The 23,260-nt window shown below is 34.3% G+C and overlaps 1 protein-coding gene and 1 long non-coding RNA gene across 2 annotated transcripts in view; one reads left to right on the plus strand and one right to left on the minus strand.

The window, feature by feature from the left end:
• The window catches only part of side-VI (sidestep VI), a 464,426-nt gene that overhangs the window by 436,821 nt on the left and 4,345 nt on the right, over positions 1–23,260 (minus strand). The gene's annotated exons all lie outside the window — the stretch shown is intronic.
• On the plus strand, positions 4,644–5,363 carry LOC135841337 (uncharacterized). Its single transcript, XR_010557895.1, has 3 exons — positions 4,644–4,716; positions 4,798–4,945; positions 5,019–5,363. It is a non-coding gene; the product is annotated as an uncharacterized LOC135841337 (long non-coding RNA).

A 23,260-nucleotide genomic window follows, 5' to 3' on the forward strand; every position in this document is an offset into this window, starting at 1 on the left:
TCTCACTCCATCTTCCCATTTTTTTTTAAAACTTTACGTCATTCATTCCCATACCATTTCCTACTTCCTCGTCTTTACTCTATCCCATTTATTGGCGCATTTATAAAAAAACAGAGAAAAAAATCTTCAAAGAACATGCCACATAAGTATGAATAATACATTCACTTCTACGACGATACACCAATATATAGGTAGGTATATAGGATGGCACTGGATAGGTTAAGCAGGTAGGTAAGGTACGTAATCGATAAACATTTTATAGAGGACAGTAAAAGCTATAAATAAAAATATGAAACGAGGTTTACAACCGTGAAAAAAAAACCGACGAATGAAAATTTCACGTTGAAAATTGAAAATAAATTTAACCAAGCATGAACTCATATACCTGCAGCGCTTCATATATGTACCTATATAGCGCGTAGAATGTTGAATAAGTAAACAGTAAACACACACACTTATATGTAGGTATATGGCAAGAGATAGGGCTGGGTTGAGTGGAGCTTTCCCAAGCCTCGTAAGATTTTTGCAGCATTCTCTTTGGTAATTTGTATTTGTGTATGGAGCAAACAACAAAACGAACCGACGTTTTATAACGAGGTAAATTAAAATAAGCCTGCGTTCAAATTCGAGGTAAATGAGATACGTGAGCTTATAACCTTATCCAATTAGTGAAATTTTTGCCTAGTCCGAAAATTTTGGGATGGGAAAATGGGTAGGTATTTGAAGATGAAAGAAAAGAGTGCCCGTGTGGTGCAGTAGATTGTAGGTGAGTGTGTGAGGTTCTCAATCGAATGAAAAATTGATATATGTATTTGTATCTTAATTTGGAATGAGCTTGCTTACCTATTTTTTAATTGATTAGATAGATTTTCCTTTAAAACCTATCTGAAGGGAATGAGTGCCTCAGAGTGAATACAAATCGTGAAAGACAAAGACAAACCAATAAAATTTGAACTGTTTCAAGGTAAATTTTCGTTAATTGTAACCCTAGAAATTGTAAAATACCAATGTATGCGTAAAACTTTGAAGAAATTTTGCAAAGTAACAACTTAACCTTGGTCATTTTCAGTACATTTTTTTCTTACGAATTCCAAGCCAACTTTTTGTTTTTTTCGAATTACTCCTAACGCACGAAACGTCAATCACCCAATTCTTAGATTTCGTCTTCGTGTTCGAGACATTGAAATCATTTTTATTTCCCCTCTCTTCCTACCCATCTTCAACTATTGGAAGAGTAAAACACGCAGCGTTTTTCTTTTCGATTCACAAAAAAAAAAAAAAAAAACACAAAACAATAAAGTCGAGTTGAAATGTCAAAAACCGATATTCTGTTTCGTAATACGAAAACAATACGTGTCCGAGAATCATTTCTCTGAGAGTATTTTTAGCGTGAAATTTTCCTCATCGTTTTCGCCGTCTCTTCCATCTCATTGTCGATGTTTTGATTGAAAGCGCAGGAAGAATAAAAAGCCAGTTTTTCAACAACAATTTACATTGTAATACGCATAAAAGCTGGAAATTATTTTTTAAATAATAGCCAACTTGTAAAAGAGAAGCATGAACTTGTACATCAAGATTTTATTGTGTATTCGCGACGTTTTTTCCTCGCCTTTCTTTTTTTTTCGGAACGATTGTTTTGTTTAAAGGTAAGGACGTATAATAAGTACGTGTTTTAGTTGAGTTTTTTTCCTTCTTCATTTCACTGGCTGGTAGATATTCTTTTCAGTGTATTGGTGTATTTTCTCGAAGCGACGATAAGTTTAATTGAACTAAACGCTATACGAGAGTTCGAATTTCAAAAAAGTATAAATTGATAATACACAAAGCGTCCTCGAATGATTGAATTTTACCCGAAGGATTGTTTTTTCTCTCGTAGATAAAGAGAGTGAGAATCGACGGGTGCGAAGGGTAATAAAGGCTTCGAGAGAGCTTTTCAACGTGGGTATATTTTTTTTTCAAAAAGAAATTCTTTTTCCAAGGTTGGAATTTTTTTGTGTTCTTTATTTGTTCGTTTGTTAGTGGCAGTTTGTATCGAGTTTTTTGAAATATACTTGTTGCATTTAAAACTGTGTTGAAAGGTTTCGTTCAAGTTCGATTATTATGGCTTCGAGAGAATTTAAAAATGTGGGAGGATTTAGACTGAATTCAACGCAGAATTTTGTTTTGAGTTGAAAATAACCCAGAAAAAAATATTAGCTCCGGAGGTGCCCCTGGAGAGAAGATATGGACCCATAGAGGTGGCATTTTCGAAAAAATTAAGAGGTTTTTCACTGTAGCCCTAAATTAACAAGTTGTAGTAAAAATGATCCAGTTCCAAAGGGTAGATAGTAAATATTTGAGATTCTGCGTTGACCCGAACATTGTCATAAGTATCTTGAAAATATTTTCTTCTTCTAACATTTTGCCTTAATTAAGTATGCCAAAGCAACTTGAAAGATCATTTCTGAAACTAGGAAAATATTTCAGAATACAGCGATGCCAATTTTTCGGTCATTTATTTATCCAATTTCAAAAATTATCGAGGAAAAGTGGCCAGAACTTACCAACTTTTTTTTTAAATTTAGAAATAACTTAATGACTAGAAAAGTTGATTTGTCGGTATGCCAAAATATTTACCAAGTTTCAGAAATGATATCTTTTCATGATTTGGCATAGTTTGAAATATTTGAGAAGACCGAAAATAACCGGATCAATTTGCAAATTCACGTTCACTCAAAAGATCCCAAAACGTAGTTTTGGATTTTGATGACAACGGTCCAAGTTGACGCAGAATCTTAAATAGGTACGGTCTCATGAAACTGGATCATTTTTCTTCGATCAGATTAGGTAAGAGCTACAGTGAAAAATTCACGATGTTTTCAAAAAAGTGCTCTCTTTGAGGACCCAAATCTCCCCTCCAGGAGCATCTCCGAGCTTGACTTTCTTTTTTTTTTACTAAATTTGATCTCAAAATGTATAGGTAGTTGACCACCGAATTTGGTCATAATCTACCGACATTTTTACGAGACCCATCCTCATCTCTATATGGGTATGGTGGGTACACTTCTAAATGCAGTGCATAAATAGGTAAGTAACTAAATGTTGACACCAAACAGTACCAAGAGAACGCTAAAGATCGGTCTTATAAGGCAACACAGCATACCATAGCTCATACCTACAAATTACCATCGACTGATTGCAAAATAGTTTCTGCTTTTTGATTTTTTCTTCATTTAGTTAACACCTTTGCCGGATGATAAAGTTTCCAAAAAATGAAAATGTAATCAACATAGTATATTTTTTTAAAAAGTAGCATATCACACCATCAGAATCAAAATTAAGCAATTGGAGTCCTAAAAAACGTCAGTGTAAATTTATCATGCTTATAAATTACCATCAGCTGATTGCAAAATGGTTTCTGTTTTTTGTTTTTTCATTTACTCTTCATTTTAGTACCACCTTAGCCGGATGATAAAGTTTCCAAAGATGAAAACGTGAACAACGTAGTATATTTTTTTTAGAAGCAGGCATATTATTGTACACCATCAGAATCAAAATTAATCAATTGGAATCATCAAATCACTTGGAAATTTAAAAGTGAAATTGACAAAAAAATTAACAAACAGGTAGAGGAATCTGAAACGATATAATGCATCATCGCATCAAAATCAATTTTCTTGACTTTCTGAATCCATTTTTTCTTTTCCTTACTGATTTGCTCAGTTTTCAAAAATATCATCTCTGCTAACGAGTTAAGTAGTGACCATCCCAACCGACAGACAATTTTTGAACATGGACACAGCTAAATCGAAATGATCACTAAAAATACATCACCAGCCAAAATTTTAAATGCTAACAGGCAATTTTTCGATTTTTGGTGAATTTTTGAAAATTAAGTATAAAAGTTCAAAAATAAGAACAATTCAAAATTTCGGCAAATTGATTTAGAAAGTTGAAATTTTGTACGAATTCTTTTCTTGACCCCTCAAATCAATTGGAAATAGGTTTGAACCGGTTTAAGCAGTTCTGGAGCCTCCAGCAAGGTTTTGAAAATTATTTGAAATTGTCATAAAATTTCACTTAATTTAGTTGGAACCCTAATGCCCTAATTTCAACATGCGAGTCGGTTGAAGGTAAATTTAAAAGTCGTTCTCAAGTCTCCAGACATATTTTGGAAATTCCATATCAAATTGGTTCTTGTTACTGAGCCTTTGTCCCATGACACAACTTTCTTCAAAATTGCGTTTCATATTTATTATATTTCTGCAACGATTTCACAATCATAACTCAAAAGCTGAAAAATTCACTGTTCTTGTGCCGATGCCGTCCGTCAGGCGAAAAAAGCAACCTGGAATTCAGCTCATATATGATTTCCAATATACCATGATAGTATAAACTTGAACAAGGTATCATCAGCTGATTGCAAAATGGTTTCTGATCTATCATTTTCCTTTCAATGTACTTAACTCATTTTCCGGATGATGAATTTTCCGAAAATGAAAACGTAATCAATGTATTATACTTATTTTTTTAAAAGTAGGCTTTCAAGCCTCTAGCAATTTTTAAAAATTCCTGCTTCCAAAAAAAATAAATAAAAAAATATGATCCTAAAATTTGTTGAAAATATTTTCAGCTGAAGTTGGACAAAGAGTTTTTTTTTCAACTTATGTAGCTGAAGCGAACGACGAACCAGAGTTCAACAAGAAGATGAAAGAAATCGTGAAAAAACATAAAAAAGTATGTACTTTGAACCAAATATATCACTTTGATCCAAACCTTATTGTAGACAACGTTCTCGATGGTAAGTATGTGTTTTAGCCTCCTTTTTCAACTACTCGATTCACTGCGATGATTCTATTGGCATATTTCTGGAGTTCGGTGTTTCAAATGGGCATACCAGAAGAAGAATTTTACGATATTAATTGGAAAGTTCTCTATATTCTGACACCTATTCCGTGTGCTTTGGGTAATTATCTCATTAAAAATTGACTCGAGGATTCGAAGTGATCTCAATGATCTATATAGATGGATTATTACAGGTATATGGGCTGTTGGAAATCTTGGACAGCAGAAAGGTGGAATTTGGATACCTTTATTGACAGCTTATTTAACGTTACCTTTAAAATATGTCATGGACGAGTCAACATGCTTACACGATTATGGTCTTAGCTGCAGCATATACCTTCGATTCGTTCGAAAAACAATGGAAACCAAAAAGCAAAACGACTAAATCGTCGGGATGCTGCAAGTACGTTGAAAATTAAAATTACTCTCGATTATTTACTCCGAATGAGTGATGGAAAACCTTGAATTGGAACTAAAATTGAAATATTATTTTTACCAAGTTCAATTTCAACTCTTTCAAAAAAAAAAAGCAATCCAAAACTGAGACTGAAAAACTGAAAACCGAACAATTCTAGTTTTTCCATCACTGCTGAGTCTTAATTGAGCTGTTTTTGACCATTTTCATCATTTCAACAGGAGAATCGTTCTCGTCCTCGGCGGTTACCTAATTTTCTGTTCATTTTGGGGAAGTTACGTCTACTTTAATGCCAAAGTAACAGACCAAAGCGGTGACGAAATTCCAGTCCGCGAAGCCCTCTACCACTTCTTCAAATCACCCTGGTGGACAGATCTAAAACAGTCGATCCGAGACGTCAAAAATTACATCAAAGTACACGGCTGGGTGGCAACTTGGAAGCTAATGGTCGAAATGTCCGATACAAATGGCGAAAATAACGCATACAAGGTATAATATCTTCAGTCACCGTGTAATTATACGTGGATCGATATCGTTATTCTTACGCTTAGTCGAGTAAAAATTCAAAATTTTTGCCAACAAGTATCGAGTACGTGCATCAAATACGTGATTTACACGTTAGTTTTGTTCGTTGGAAACGTGTCTTAAAACGATAAGCCTTCGTAAGAATATTTTTTTTTTTTTACAAACGCGGTAATGTGTGAAAAATCGAACGATATCGTTGGTTTCCGATACCTAGTCTTTATGTTTTTCAATGGTGTCTAAAATATGTAGTACGTACCTATATCTGTCAATTTTACAGGTCCTTGAGCTGAGTTCGAGCGCATCGCAGGGTGAAATTAACGAAAAATGTAAATATTTATCGAAAACACACCATCCGGATAAATTCACCGATGAGGAAGAGAAACGTCAAGCTCAAGAGAAGTTCTTCGAAAATTCAACAAGCTTGCGAAGTACTCAGCAGTAAACGAGCCAAAAGAAGGCGTAAGAATAAGAAGTACGAAGATGGTGAACTTTGAGCTAGAAATTACACCAGATTTTAGCGTATATTGTCTGTGATTCTGATCTGCGAATAATGATTAAGCTACTGTACGATTCCCTCCAATAATTTTTAATGATCCCCTTTACGAGTATTTCAGAATATTGTATTATGATACGTTAACTTTCATTCCATTCCAATGATCTGTTGCATTTTTTTTTCTTTCTAAGTTACGGGTGCTCATGGAAGTAGAAGTTCAAAGATGAAGAAAAAGGCGGAGTAATACGCAAAATAAAAGAAGAAACTGTTAGAATTCCTAAACAGTGACTAAATTGAACATCTTGTAGGTAAACAAATCCATGCGGATTTAGAAGCCACCGCGCCGCCGGAATAAACCATGTAAAAGGTCTAAAATTACGAACAGGCTAAGGACTGCATGACTATACAAATAAGTATTTATAAAGATTGCATGCGTTCTACTGATTCAAGACGAATGCAAAAAGCGATTAGAACCAAACATCAAGTGTTGAACTGTAAGAGGATATTTAGCGTCAGAAGAATAAATTCTGTGATAATTAAGTCTACCCTTCTTCATGACAAGAGAAAGAGTAGGTAAATGACAAACTGAGGTTTTGGTACCATGCGTACAGAAGTAAGTATAAGTATTTAGATGTTTCAAAACAGATTTCAAGGTGCCCACTGTTCCAAGAGAGCATTTCTCAGTACACATCAAGGGGTAATCTCAGCTCAGAAGTAACCCCGAAGAATGCACTTTTCTTTCCCGATCAATTCCATTGAGAATAAATTTTTGAATCCTAAAATGAGCAAGTGGACTTGCCTCGGTAATCAAAATTCAAGTGTCATTGTAGAAGAGGGGTAAGTATGCTGATCCGCCATTTTCTTCCCAGAGCGTATTTTTAATAACTCAAAAACTACGACATTTACAAAAAATTTACAAGGGTCTTTTATTGTAGAAAATGAAAAAATATTATTACCTACCAATTTAGCAGAAATCTTGAAATTTCATGTTGTAGAACCTGAGATAAATACCTACATATCTAAAAAAAAAAAATGCTAAAACAAAACATTTTTCATAATTTTTTGATTTTTCTAAATTTTAGGTTCTAGGTACTGCATGAAATTTTGAGATTTTTGCAAAATAGGTCAGACTTTTTCATTTTTTTCAAAAAATGACTCGAATAGAATTTTTTTAAATGTCGTAGATTTCATGTTAAGGCGAAGTACCCGTTGTTAATGCTCTTTGGTTCATCATCCAAACGGACTACAGTAAATAATATTTTATAAATTTTCAAATGCGTATAGAGTACATTATCAATGGATGACGGCGTACATTTTGACAATTAGTAAGTACCTACTCGGCTCATTTTTTAATGATAACGCACTAAAATAAGATAACGTACTTCTACTGATGTTTCTGTTAATGATTGACTGCTCAAAAAAGCTCATATTAACTCTTTGGAGGTTATCCAAGGTTCTCATGTTAGGGAAACAAATTGCTTGGAAGAGTGTTACAGAGTACACTACCCAACTGTCCGAATCAAGTTGAGCTTTTAAAGAAAAACGAAAAACCATTTTGGAAAATTAAAGTTTTGAAAAAACTCAAATCCATAAATTCCAACAAAACAAACGAATAAGTTATAAATTGGACATTTTTTTCAAAAAAATCAGTGGCATGAATTTTTTAAAAATATTTTTGAAAAGTGCTTTTGACCAATGTTTCTTACTCGGGGTCAGGTTTTTGAATTATTTTTGAAAAATAAAATCCAATTTATATTCATCTATTTTGTTAGAAATTAAGGATTTGAGTTTTTTGAAAACTTCAATTTTCCAAAATGATTTTTCTTCGAAAGCTTCGCAGGGTATCCTCTATTACGTTCTTCAATTTGTTTCCCAACATTAAGAACTTAGAGAACCTTCAAAGAGTATAATTAAGCAGGCCTGATCAGATCTCATCACATTAGAAAATAAACTGCGTCTGTGATCATGTTGTGATCGCTTTCCACTGAGAGGAAATGATCAACTGTTCAAATAAGCGCATATTAAATCAAAGGTACCTACTCAGATACGATCAATTTGCTTATCTCATCAGATCTCATAACAATATGGTGTACTTATTCTGATCAGATCAGGATCAGTGATCTGATCACTTTCCTCGAGGCAGATACATTTCAATCAATTCAGATAAGTAGGCACCTACATATCAAATTAGATACTTAGAATCAGATATATTACACAATCTTCTGATGTAATCAGCGCTTATTTCAAAGAGAACTAGGTACAAATAAATAGGACAAAGAAGGCCTGATCAGGAATTCTCATATTCTCGGGGCCAAATACGAATCAATCTGTTCATATAAGCACACGTGTGGTTATACGTACGAGATGTTTATTTTTCCAACATTTTTCTTTTTTGATCCATGCAGAACGATTTCCCAGAGCATCATTTGGATAAACATACCTATACTTCACGAAATTCGCTGATTGCAAGAGAGTTTTTTTGCATTCGCTTTTTGCCTATTGGATGCTTTAACTGCTTTAATGCGCAATAGTTGATAGCGTAATGCGTTCATTTTTCTTTTTTTTCAAACAAAACCTCCTTCGTGGCATAATATGTAACATAAACAGGTTTGCTACGAAGAAAAAAGGGTTCATGGATTTTATGTATGAAACATAGCGATCAGCTATTCGCTGATTGCAAGAGGGTTTTTGCATTCGCTTTTGGCATTGGATGCTTTAACTGCTTCAATGTGCAATAGTTAATTTTTAAAGAATATTTTCAAGTGCTTTTGACCAATGTTTTCAGGTACCTACTCGTCCTGTTAAATTATTTTTGAAAAAAATTTCCAATCCATATTCATTTTGTTTTGCTGGAAATTAAGGATTTGAGTTTTTTCAAATCTTTCATTTAATTTTTTTTTTAAACTCAACTTCATTCTGATTTAGTCTATTGGACAGGATACCTTGTTACACTCTTCAAAGCAATTGGTTTCCCCAACATGGGAACCCAGAGATGAACCTCCCAATGGTTCATTTAGAGGTGCTCAGATACAGTCAATTTGCATATCTGATCAGGTCTCATTACAATTAAGTGTATTTTGGTCAAATCAGTGATCTGATCACTTTCCTCGGAGCAGATACGATTCAATCAATTCAGATAAATACATCAAATCAGATACTAAGGATCACATCAGATATCAGACAATCTTCTGGTGTAATCAGAGCTTATCAAAACGATTTAAATAGGTCTAAGAAGGCAGATTCAAGCAGAAAAACATGCCTATCATGTTAACAGCAAAATTTTAAAAATAAATTGAAAAAGCTGAACAAGAAAAAAGAGCAGCAGAGACGAAATAAAAGCTGCTTTTGGAGAAGATGTCATCATCAGTATTATGTGCAGTGTGCAGATGAACAACCCAATACGAATTAATTTCTGTTCAGCACCGATTTTTTTAAATGAGAGAAGTTCATTTTCAAACATTTTTCTGTTTTTTGATCCAAGGCTGAATGGACCAGAGATGCCGTATGAAGTACTTATCCTTCAAGGAATTCACTGATTGCAAGAGAGCTTTTGCATCCGCTTTTCGCCCTGATTTTATCAGATCTGGTCAAAACGGTCTAATCAGGCTGGGATCCTCGAATAAGATCTTACCACATTAGATCATACAATTTAATTCATTCAGATATGTACGTACTTATCAAGTGCACATCAAATCAGATACCAAGGATCAGATATCAGACAATCTTCTGATGTAATCAGAGCTTATTAAAAACATTTAAACAGGTCTAAGAAGGCAGACTCTGAGACTCAAGCAGAAAAACAGAGTGCTATGTTAGCAGCAAAATTTAAAAATAAATTTGAAAAAACTGAACAAGAAAAAAAGAGCAGCAGAGACGAAATATAAGGTAAGCTGCTTTTGGAGAAGATGTCACCATCAATTTGCAGTGTAACAACCCAATACGAATTAATCTGTTCAAAACCGATTTTTTTAATGAAAGAAGTGTAGGTATTTTTCAACAAAAAAATTTTATCCATGGTCGACAAGTTCCTGCGCTCGTCGAAAGGGGTACTTATCCTTCACGAAATTCGCTGATTGCAAGAGAGTTCTTGCATCCGCTTTTAGTCCTGATCTGATCAGATGCGGTCAAAACGATCCAATCAGGTTGGGTCCCCAGGCGTCCCCAAATAAGATCTTACCACAAGAGATCATACATTTAATCCATTCAGATATGTACTTATCAAGTGCACATCAAATCAGATATACCCAGATATCGGATAAGTAATGTTCTGATCTATAGCAATAAATACCTGATCAAAAAAATATCTAAACCGATGTGATCAAATCTGATAAAATCTATTCCTTTTCCTTGGGGTAGGTAAATATGATTCAATTTGTTTCGACGGGTCCATTTATATAAAATAAAATCTGCTCAAATATACTCGATTTTCTGATCTGATCAGATACTTACCTATATAAATTTTCCCTCAGAGCACCCATTTCCAAAATCATAACTTCCACTGCTCATTGGACATCCCTTACATTTACCTCCCATTATTCGCTCAATATTCATTTAGGTACAATGAAAAAAATTCTTCATCAATTTTTCATTAAGAAAACCTACTCAGTTACTTGTAAATTGGCGCCGCTTCTCACAATTTATATCACCTTGAAGTATTCCGCCTCTTCGTTCTCTTCTATACCCTCAGCTCCGATTTCTAGGTACTCAGGGTACTCTATATTACCAAAATACATTTCATCCCCCTCACTCCCTGACAGCCCACATCCCATCTCGCAAATTCAAGACCATCTCTCTTAGTTTCGGTTCTTTTAGCATCAAAACACGACGAGACGACGCAACTTTCAAATGATTATAGAACCGCACATTATTACCAGTGAAAAGGTCTCGGTCAAATCTTCGCAAATACTTAAGACTTCATTTAGTGATGTGGCACGACATCGACGACGGTATCTGCTACACCGCAAAACCCATGGAATGGCATCTAAGCTCGTAAAAACTTTGCCCCTTAAAAGTTCATCTTTAAAACCGATATAAAGCATGTACATAGGTACCTATATAGGTATCACTTTCGAAGAAAAATACACGAACGTGGCGGTATGTAAGGTATTACAACCACTACGACGACGACAACGACGACAAATTTTCTTCGTAAGCGAAACTCTCGCTTCATGCGGCATACGTATAGGTAATTATTCGCGCCATATATATATAAGACCAAGAGACACGCAGACGACGATGCAAAGTCAAAAGTACACACACACACATAACTGATGTGAAAAAGGCTCTCGTGGAGCGGGAGTGAAAAGAGAGGAACTTTGCAAAATACATACGAATAGGTACATACAAATACCTTCTATTCTCTTTATATATAACGTATGCCAAAACTCGGCAGCAAACTGAAACTTTATACGAAAATTATTCAGAATGCGTCTATATCTGTGTAGATGAAGTGTACAGTGCGCGGATTCCAGTGTAGAAGAAGATGTTTGGTATTTTACCTACGTTGCATCTCTTTTCCCTGCTTCCCTCACCCTTGTCCATTCCAAACAACTACGTGTGTGCAGTAAGCAACAGCACCAGGATGGTAAATTTGGAAAGGGGAGGAAGAGAGGGAAGGGAGAAGGGAAAAAACCTTTCTTATAGTTTATGCCTCTATGGCACGGTTTGCGAGAAGGGAGGTGGGCTGAGAAGGGGTGTAGGGCTAAGTCATTACGTAGTGATAACATCAACTACACAGCTAATTTCTCTTCGCTGAGACTTTAGTTCGCGATGGCGAGACGTGCACTGTTCCAGCTATACCGGAAGGGGTAGGAAGAGGCGAAGCTTTTATTAACTTTTATCGCGCGTAAATCTTCACCGCTACGCTATGAAATTTATCCCACAGGAGTATGATAAAACACGTATGTACGTCCTATAAGTAATAAGAGTGTATATACTTGGTGTAGGTAGGTAGGATTGTGTAATATGTACGTTGCTACATTGTGTACATGCAACTACACACATACAAAGCTTCCAGCTATTGTTATTAATTGCGATAATTAGTATTTATTATGGCGATGGTGATCCCCCCACAAATTTTGTGGACCCCTTGTTTCGGCTCGCTTTTCATCTTAAAACTTAATTCAGCTGAAATGTACCCCCAGTGCATGAAGCATTCAACACTATTTCCATAATCGACAACTTCGATGCCCAGAGAACATGGGCAATTGGGGCATATGGTAAGTTTTCTTTCCATATTCGCGTGTAATATCAAGAAATCAAGATAATAGACCTAAGTATGTATTGCATAGGGTAAGTGATACCTTCACCTATCTTACTTGGGATGGGACCGTTTGTAGTACATCTAAAAGTACTTAACTGTACTTAATATATTGTAAGCCCACAACAAATACGAAGTTGGTAGGTACACATGTATCACTTATAGGAAAGCAACGTTAGCGAATACTTACAAAAGATAGGATACACTTACACGTGTAATCCAACACAAATTACACTCTTATTTTACCGCGATGCATTTTTAAATACCTGGCAATATGAATCGGATTATAAAGCTCCTTATTTCTATGTATTAGCCTACCTATTCCCTAACTTCCTATTCGAGGAATAATCCTTCCGAAGCGAATAAAAGAAGCAAGCAATTATTTAGCAATCCAGTGAAAGGAAGAGTTGAAGAATTCCTACAACGTCAACAACGGTGCACTTCAAAGAATACATAGTAAATTAGCAGAAACATACACCGAGAACTTTACCTACCCAATACCTACTGTAATTAAAACAGATTATGTAGAACACGTGTTTCTACATTTTAACAGAATTGCAGCTGGAAACGGGTGGGTGTGGGTGGTGGAAGGGGATAACCAATTTGAAATGAAGGGTAAAAAGCACGAGACGTAAGATGACGTGGATAATTTGTTGCTTGTGCTTCTCAAGGTTATTAAATAAAGTAACAGAGCAACTAGAAATTATCAGAATAGCTTGGGGAAGATAGAAAAATATGGCTGTGGGAACTGGAAGTAATCAGATTGCTTTTGAGATCTCAGGAGAAAATGATTGGATCTGACCCAGTCAGCTCAGATCCTCATTTGCTGCAACCAGATCTATTATATCGGATCAGATATTAAATCAGATCAGAAGAAGTCTGCAGATAAGATCTAATCTAATCAAACAGGTATAATCATTCAACTGTGGGAAGATGACATGATTGGATTCGTTGAAGATAAGTGCAGATCTGATTAGATGTATAGTCTATGTCTATAATTGTACCTATCTGCTAATACTGAATAAACCCAATATGTCCCCTGTATGACCAACTCGAATAATATGAAATAAGATCAGAATCAGGCTATTACCAAATGTCCAATTCAACCTTGAAGAAAAGAATCATCAAAGGCCAAAAATATAATGAAAACTTGACCAGGATCACGTTTAAAATTGACGAAGTCAATTCAAAATTTGTGTAAAACTGACGCTGATGAAAAAAAAAATGATCATGAGTACTGTGCATAATGTGTACCCTACCCCAATTTCACAATAATTATTTTGTCTGATTAAGTATGACTTGGTTTTTGATGTCTTGGAAGAAATCATGACGAAGTCTCAATATACGTCAGACTTCAAAAAATTGAAAAAGCCGGTCAATTTCTGATCAGGGTTGTCATTTTACATGTAGAATAAGTTATTCTACGTCTACGTGTAAAATAAGTAGAATAAGTAGAATATCGACGTAGACTATACGTAGAATGTAGAATGTAGAAAAAGTTCTGATTGGCTGTTTACCTGATAAGAAATGACGAAACGTGATAATGCTTACAATCTACAGCTTTGAGCTTACAACAACTTACAATAAAATTTAACAAATTGACCAAAAGTTCATCAATTTTTTTTGGTGAGCTTGAAAGCTGAATGCATGACTGCATGAGAAAAAATGAACAAACGAATAAAGTAACCTTGAAAGTTGAAACCTATCAAAATGTGTTGAAATTATACCATTAACGAGAAATTCCAATTTTTCAACAAATTTAATGTATTTTTTTTAGCATTTCTGAAGAATTTTGAGCTCAAAATTGAGTTATAAATTTGAGATAATAATTCATAATTGAAAAAAAGTCATGCAATGCAACCTGTTGGCTGCAATGGGTCGAAATTATGCGAGGAGTTTTTCAATTATTTTAAATATTTTGAATTCTATTAAAATATGTTTTGAAATTTTTTAATTTTTAGAGAATTTTGAGTTCAAAATTGAGTCCTGATTTTAAGAGATAGGTAATTGAAAAAAACTTAAACAGTCATAGGTAGGTATTGGGTACAACCTATTGAAATGGATCAAAATTACATGAGGAATTTGAATTTGAATATTATGACGAAAATATGTTTTGATTGAATTTGAACATATTTGGAAAATTTTGAGCTCATGAATCATGATTTTGGGATAATTGAAAAAGTGTCAGGTGACCTATCAAAATGAGGTGAAATTACATGAGAAATTCAGCTTCTACTAAACTTTTTTCAGCATTTTTGAAGAATTTCAGCATTACAATGGTGAAAACATAATTAATTAATCATCCAAAAGCTTAGCAAAGTACAATTTTCCAGCAAATTGGAACATTTTTTGCATTTTTTCAATTTATTCTACTTATTCTACTTATTCTACATATTCTACGTAGAATAAAAATTTATTCTACTTTACATATTCTACATTTATTCTACATGTTATTCTACGTTTTACATTCTACGCTGACAACCCTGTTTCTGATACAGCAGGTGCCACTTAGGTGAATGAAGCCAGTTAATAGAATGGAAAATTTTGCATTTAATACTTATCATTTTTAGTAAATTACAAGTATATGGTAAGTAATTTTTTCTGAACTAGTAGTGATTACTGATAATTTTTGGAACATAACTCATCTTTTGCTAAATTAGGTACCAACATGTGTCTTTGTCTTTATTGATATCTACTTTTAAAGGCAATTCTGTGTATGTCCATAAAAAAAAATGATTTTACATGCCACCAATAAGGCTCTGGTGTGCCTGTAAACATGAAGTTAACATCTGCCTCAGAAAAGCCAGACAAGAGAAAATGTGCCTGATTAAGACTTCACTGTTCTTGACACACCATCACCAGAACCTTATCAGTGATTCACAAAATCATTTTTTTCCTGGACATACATGGAATTGCCTTTTGGATGATAGTTATTACAATTTACTCCTTACAAACTTTTGGTAGTACATATACGTAATAGTACCTAGTAGTATTTTTCATTTACACGCTAAAATATAATTTCAACAAATTAACCCACCATCTCAGTCACCACTATGCATCAGAGGTGCAAGCAGTTGATAAATTTGTTGATGATTTTTGATAAGTTGGTGTACCTTTGAAATATGTTGCGAGTCAGTGCGAGTAAGTGACACTGACATTTGAAAACTTGTGGGAAAATTAACAAATATTCTTCATTGTTATTTGTTGGACTAGTAAAAATTGAATCACAAGCATAGTTATATATAGGCTACACATAGATTCCATCGATATAGTTTTTAGAAGATGAGTTCACATGTAAATTTATATTATTGTAACTACTTATGGGGACTCCTATCGCATCAATAGTAAGGAGAGCTAAGGACAACAATGGTGAGTTTGGTGCCTTTACAAGCAATTGAGACTGTGAACGACAGCGAGCATAGGTAAGTGTTGCAGTCCAAATTCAAAATTGAGTGGAAGGAAACAAATAATGAAACATCGATGCAGCCAGTCTTCAAGCTAACCATAAACATCATCAGTAAAAATTGGAAGTGGTACATGCGTAGATAGGCTAAGGACATGTGTACTCAGTAAGTAATTTCTTTCAAGGCATTCATTTCTAATCAATCAATTCATTATCACTGTATTGTTTTACATGGGTTCAACTGGCACATATGTAAAAGCCCTAAATTGTTCCTGTACATTTTCAGGCTCAAAAGCTCTCACCAGTGAACCTTTCAAGCGGAATAGCATTATTCCCCAATTTTCACTGCATACAAAATATTTTCAAGTTCAATTTCAAGGTCAAAAGAGGCAACAAGAAGGGAATTTGAATACAATTGAATCATGTTTCATTCCAGTGCACACTTTGAAAATGGGTGAAGTACTCTTCTCACAACTTTTTCATGTCTAAAATTAATCTGGAGACAGTATGTACTCAGATATGTACTTGTACTTTTTGTAATTAGTACTTTGGTAAGTATGTTGAATGTGGGGGAAAAAAAGAAAAAAACTTCCACTACCTACGCTCTTCACTGTTAATCTTGATCTAAGGAAGAGCAATGGCGATAAGAGTCAAAATTTTCATGATCTGATTTTTTTCCCCACAAAAATGAGCGGAATTTGCTACGTTAAGTATATAACAGAGAAAATTCAAACTTTCAAAATCAACCATCTTCCAAATGAGAATGAGAGTGGGAAAGGAAGGAGCATCTAGGTCTGCTCCACTGTACAGAAATGAGCTGAAATTTGTCTTGAATGTATAAACTACTAGCTAAGATTTTCAAACAGTACAGACATAACCGGGGATCAAATTTAATGAGCTGAATATTCGTTTCAACAACCTAAGAGTCCTCCATTCAGATCCGTAAACTTCTTACCAGATGTTCTTTTTTTTGCTGATTACAAGAGGATTTCCACTTTTTGATTAGCTATGGTTTTTGAATCTTATCTTCTACCTAACACTCAAAATTTTCTACTTTTGTTTTCTGATACATTGGGGTCTATTATTCAGACGTTTAATGAATTCTCTAGTGGAATTCAGGGAGGATTATCTGCAATAGGTACTGTTTCACTAAACATTATGTTTAATAGGTCTTCGATGGCATCGTCTTCTTCGTCTCTCCCAGGTAAAATTCTTTGTAATAAATAATTCAATTAAGGGTAGGGCAGCAATTTGGAAATTTATTAATAGGAATAATGATTTTTATGATAATAACAATAAACCTATGTTGTGTAATACATATCATTAGAATTGACTCTAGGCAAAATATGAACTATATAAGTGATACACAGTTAAGTATATGCGGGTATTTTAATTGATGTGTAAATCAATCTTCTTCTAGTCAAGGCTGTTGTGTTCTTATAAAACAAGACATCATTCTCTGGTTAACCATTAGAAATAAAATACTTGAAATATATGCTCTTCATTACCTACAGACTATGGAAAGTCATTTTACATAGAAGGGAGGGCATGGATTTCATCTAAAATTGGTAATTTTTCCAATTGGAATGAAAATAGGTGAGAGGAAGATGGCAGAAAATATGACACGAGGTTCCGAAAAAAGTATTTTTAAATTTTTGGCAGACTATCTGAAAACTCAAGATATTTTTTCACAGATCCCACCTCATTCCCTCCCACCAATTTGAGAAAAATCACAGTGTTTTCAAAAATGGTGGTTTTATTTATCATCGTGTTTATTTGGAAAACTCTGCAAATTTCAACGCATACTTTATATCTTGTATACAGACAACCTAATGCAAATTAACCACAAGAAAAGGATGACAAGGAAACTCTTACCAGATGTTCTTTTTTTTTGCTGATTACAAGAGGATTTCCACTTTTTGATTAGCTAGTTATGGTTTTTGAATCTTATCTTCTACCTAACACTCAAAATTTTTTACTTTTGTTTTCTGATACATTGGGGTCTATTTTTTATATGATTGAATCATTCAATAGAATGAGACTGATTTCACAAAATCGATATTATAGGTATTCAGCCACACAGTTTATAGAAATTGCAATCACAGTTACTTTGTAAGTTTGTATTTTTTGATGAATGCAATATTTCATTCGTGAAATATAAGCTCACAAATAATCACCTGTAGCTTACGAGTATATCGCCCCTCATGAAGGCATTGGGGCTTGAGACCTCGCCCACACATACTTACAATACACCTGACTAATTAAAAACATTACAACAGGTATCAAAAAATGGTTACTGTTACTGAAGACGATGAGGTAAATAGGTCACCTACATTATTGCAAATGGGTAATATGTAGCAATGTACTGAAATCATTAATCTACTAATGTTTGTTTTTTTCAACAGGACGGTGCACAATTCAAAAGTCAAATTTCAAATGTAGGTAGGTACTCCACTTGTTATGGCCCAATTTCGTAGAGTAAATTTTCTCTATAATATTTCAAAAAGTGAGTACCCATACTGCCTCTGATATGATATACAATAACATTTTTAAAAAAATTTAGTTGCCCTCATAATGAATTTTTTTCACAGATGTTTCAGTCGAATTGATTGTATGTCATGAAAAATACAAGATATAGGTATAGGTACGATTTGAGAGATGACGCCTTAATAAAAATTGTAGATATTATTCGCATAGGTGGATATAATAGGCACCTACCTATTTAGAAAATCACCTACTTCATGTGTACTTTAATTTACAGATTTTCAAAGATGGCGAAATCAGACAAGAGGAAGAAAAAATGGTTCAACAACCTCCGCCAAACAAAACCAAAAGAAACGGCCATGCAGTTTTAACCAAATAAAATCCATAAGTGTCAGTGAATTCTTCGAACATGAATATATTCGGTACCTATATAAAGAGAGAGAAAATCTGAAATGGATTCCACACGCATGTACATATATGGGCAGAACATATCTACTCGAAAAGTAAGTAAGTAATAATTTATCATTTTAAATATACCTACACTTAAAAATGAATTGTGAAAATTGAATCCGATTCACAATTGTAGCTGAATCGCAGCGTTGCGATTCAGTGTTTTCATGATATAAAATATCTTTCTTTGAGTACTGAGCATTGCGTAGTGAGCACAGCTCATCTTGAAAATTGAAAACACAAATTTTGAGCTCTAATTTCTATAAAATTTTACCAAACAGCTCGTCCATGTTTTATTAATCAGACCTCAAATTCAGTAATAAACAAATACCCCATTTCAAAATAAGTACATACATAAAATGCAATATGAACTTATAAGCCATATCTCTCCTTCCCCACCTCATCATGATAACTGCAGCACTGCTCCAGCATCACGACAAGACCTCCCAAAATAAACGAGGGAATACGTACGTTTCAGAGGAGATTCGAGCCTATATTCGCATAATTAATAAAGATATAAAAGCAGCTGCGTTTCGGAATAAAGCGCAAGGACGACATTTTTTTGCAACGTTTTGCGGCGCTGACCAATATTTCCGAGTGGGTTCATGCAAATCCTAAGGTTTAAGTGGAATTACATCGTATTACCCGAGCTTTGAGCGGCGAGAAAAACGAAAGATAATAACCAACTCCGGAGCCCGTGACTTGCCCAGATGCCTCTTTTCTCTTCTCGTCTCGCGAGTTGGGGTTTACGAAACGAGTTTTTAAAAATTGTACGTTCTTTCGTTCTTTCGTTCGTTCCAACAAAATACTCTGAATACATTGTTGTGTAAAGAGCTTGAAATGGTGGCATGGCACAAACCCAATAACAGCGGAGTAACATACTTAACTCTACTGTTAAGGAAATTTCAAATATTGGAAGTGGATACTTTTTTTGAGTAATTTTTCAGCAAACAGCTTCTCGTTAATATGTTCGACTGAAATACCTATTCTTAATTTTGAATGAAAAACAGCTGCATGATGAAATAAAAATGGACACTGATTTGAAAACCAACACATCCAGCTATTTAGTAAATCATTTGTCTCACATGATACCTCGATTAAATTCACCCCCCGAAGATAAACAACCCTCTCTGCAAGAAGGAAACACTTCCCGAAGTAATTTCTACCATATTTTCAAGGAAAAAGAAATATTAGTCGACGATGGTAATTCAACTCCGCATGCAACATGGCAATCAACATGCTCGCAGTCGACATATTCGACGTAAAAACGATCGTAAAACCGTTTTACGGCATTTATCCCCCTTTGCCTTTAACTTTATGTAGTTTGTCTCGAATACTCGAATCAAAATACGAGTAGGTACGATGCGCGGTCATTTCATATTTAAAATTTACCCGAGCTCTGCTACAAAATCAAAAGTCAGCTCAATGACCAACAAAGCTGCACATACAATGACATTTTGTCACGAAATACGCGTAATACTTTCTTTACCTGCTTCTTTTTCGGTATAATCAACGTAGCAAATTACGACAATGATCTTAACACACAGGGGTGGTTTTCATTTCAAGGGTTGATGGTTCTTGCAAGCGTTAAAATGATGACGAAAATAACAGATTTCAACATTTTCGTAGTAGGGACTTCTTTTTAAAAATATAAATTGAATATTTCAAAACGATCAAACGACTCCAACATGAGCACCTAATAGGTACCTAGCTACCTATGTGTAAGAAAATCCTACAATTCCGAACATTGCACATCTCTTCTCCATAAAAAAATCACAACGATTTGAAGTTCGACTACAATTTTTTTTTATATGTCAACTCAACGAAATCAATTTGTAAAAATTGAAGAATCATAAATGTATTTTGAAAGCTGTAACTTATTTGAAAGTCAAGGTTGAGAAGCGAGGGTGAGGCAAGATTTTTTGAACTTTCGAAGCTTTTTCACACGAGAATCCAAAAAAAAGTCAACATTGATTTTTTGATATGACACATTGATTTTTATTTTTTTAAATGATTTTTTCATGTAGCATATGCTTCGTTCACGAGGTACCTATTCAAAATTGATTTATCCACCCCCCCCCCCCGGCCACTGAGTAAATGTTGCAAGACAGCGTAAAATTTTTACTGAACATGGTTGATCCACCACTGTTCCTTACAAGGAAACTACTAAAATATCTATCCAAAGCCAAAAATGATCATCAAGCGAAAGTGTCCATATTCCAAGTTCATGCTAGTTTGCTGATTACGAGAGGGTCTTTGCTTCGCCTTCTCAATCTTTTTCACTATCAACTTGAATGCTTGTTTAATCACTGGTGTCTACTCTACATAAAAACGAAAAAGTGTAAGTAGTAAGTATTCCAGATTATAGAAAAATTCTAATTTCTCATCGCACAAACAATTCAGATACTTATACTTTTATGAAGAGCATGAGCACTGAGCAGTTACAATAGGCGATTCAGCGTTAGTCCTACCCTCAGATTTGAAACTGGACAAGTGGGCAGTGTACGTAGACACCTACTTATTGTCTATAGAACCTCCGTAGTAGAATTATCAGATTGCTGCCTCACTACTGAACTAACTCCCTCCTTAAAGGATAAAATTGCTACTTCACTTGAAACATAATAATCTATGGTAAGCTCCAACTGAATTTTTTTTCAAACTTGCAGGGATGTTGACATCGCAAGGCTGATTTATGAAAAATTTTTGAATCTTTTCAAGCGTTGGTATCTTGTTTTCAAAACAGGCTTTCTCAACTCTTCAGCTGAATTTTTAGTAGGTAAGTTTTTTCAGAGGCGCAATAATGAGAATAAATAATTTTGTATGAGTAGCTCATCTAAAAGTACCGTACAACATATACATATTTTTTTAGAATTTTTTTATACATGCGGAAGACCTCCAAAAATGCAAAAAACCAAATTTTTCTCGCGATTTTCCCCGCTTGAATTGATTAGTTTTGCTCGATAAAATTATACTTGATTATGCTATCGCAATATACATCATAAAAGACGCCCAACTACACCACCAACCCTAATTCGGACTAAATTTGACAATTTTTTCCATGTTTTGATTCTTATAAAAATTGAATCACACAAATTTGGGAACCCTTGAGCCTCATATCGGATGATCCACCTGGTTAAAACTCATGTCTAGACTAACATCAACTCAAAATACATCATACATTGCAATTTTAGATAAATGAAAAAACTTTGATTTTTTATTCACCTGTGATAAGTCCATTTTTAATGGAAAAAACCTCACCTACGAGTAGGTTACTTTCACGAAAATGAGTTTAAAAAAAAACGAAAAATGGTACCTACACTGATGATTTCGAGATGATATCCGACAATAGACATGTATTCTGGACTGGTGGGTTACCCGGAAGGAGGTTCAGGGGGTTTCCAAAATTCTGTTGTACTAAGGGTAGAGGCACCAAATATGGACCACTTTTTTTTGGAGGATTGCCACTTGAAAACTATAGGAGGTAGAAACCTCCACAAAGGCTTGAAATGAAGTTCCATCCTTCCACTAACACTGTACAAAACTTCAGGGGTGAAGGTCAACTTTAAGTATGTTTTTTTTATTGTTGAGTGATGAGTGTCAAAATGACAGTGCGAAATTTTGGACGCCTAATATGGACCACCTATAAAATTTCAAAGTAAACATACTTTCACATTTTTCAAATGGTCATATTTATTTGTAGAAATGAACAAAAAAACTTATTCTAAGCAGTTCAGGTTAATTTCAAATATTTTTTTCAAAAATGTTGAATGACGAGTGTCAAAATGACAGTTCAAAATTTTGGACGCCTAATATGGACCACCTAAAGAATAATTTCAAAATAAACATATTTTTACGTTTCAAAACATCATATTTATTAGTAGAAATGAACAAAAAAAAGTATTTCAAGCATTCCCCTTTTCAGCGGCTGTAAAAAATGAGTAAAAAATTCAATATCACAGGTGGTCCATATTAGCGCACCCCATAAAAAAAAACTTTGCACCAAAAATTTCTGTGCATACCCTCATTTTTAGCAAAAACTGATCACTCCAGCAGAAACTACATCCTTTTTTGATATTATAAACATCAATGACATTTAGAAAATTACACCACATATATATTTTAATAAAAGTTGAAAAACACACTAAAAAAATTTTCAGTGTCTCAAAATAGTTTTTTGTAAATTTCTCAGCGAGTTTTGACTTTACAGTTGTAATTTTTGTCTCATTTGTTTTTTTGATGAAAAATACATCAGAATACATTTTTTCATGACAGATTGCGCTAATTACCAACGAGAACGGGCGCTGGTCCATATTGCGGACTGGTCCATAATTGGTGCCCTTACCCTTACAATGTCTATAATATCTAACAGTTATAAAATAGGGAGCAAAATTGACCAATTTGGGAGGG

The sequence above is a fragment of the Planococcus citri genome, chromosome 3, assembly GCF_950023065.1.
Source record: "Planococcus citri chromosome 3, ihPlaCitr1.1, whole genome shotgun sequence".
Taxonomy (NCBI): domain Eukaryota; kingdom Metazoa; phylum Arthropoda; class Insecta; order Hemiptera; family Pseudococcidae; genus Planococcus; species Planococcus citri.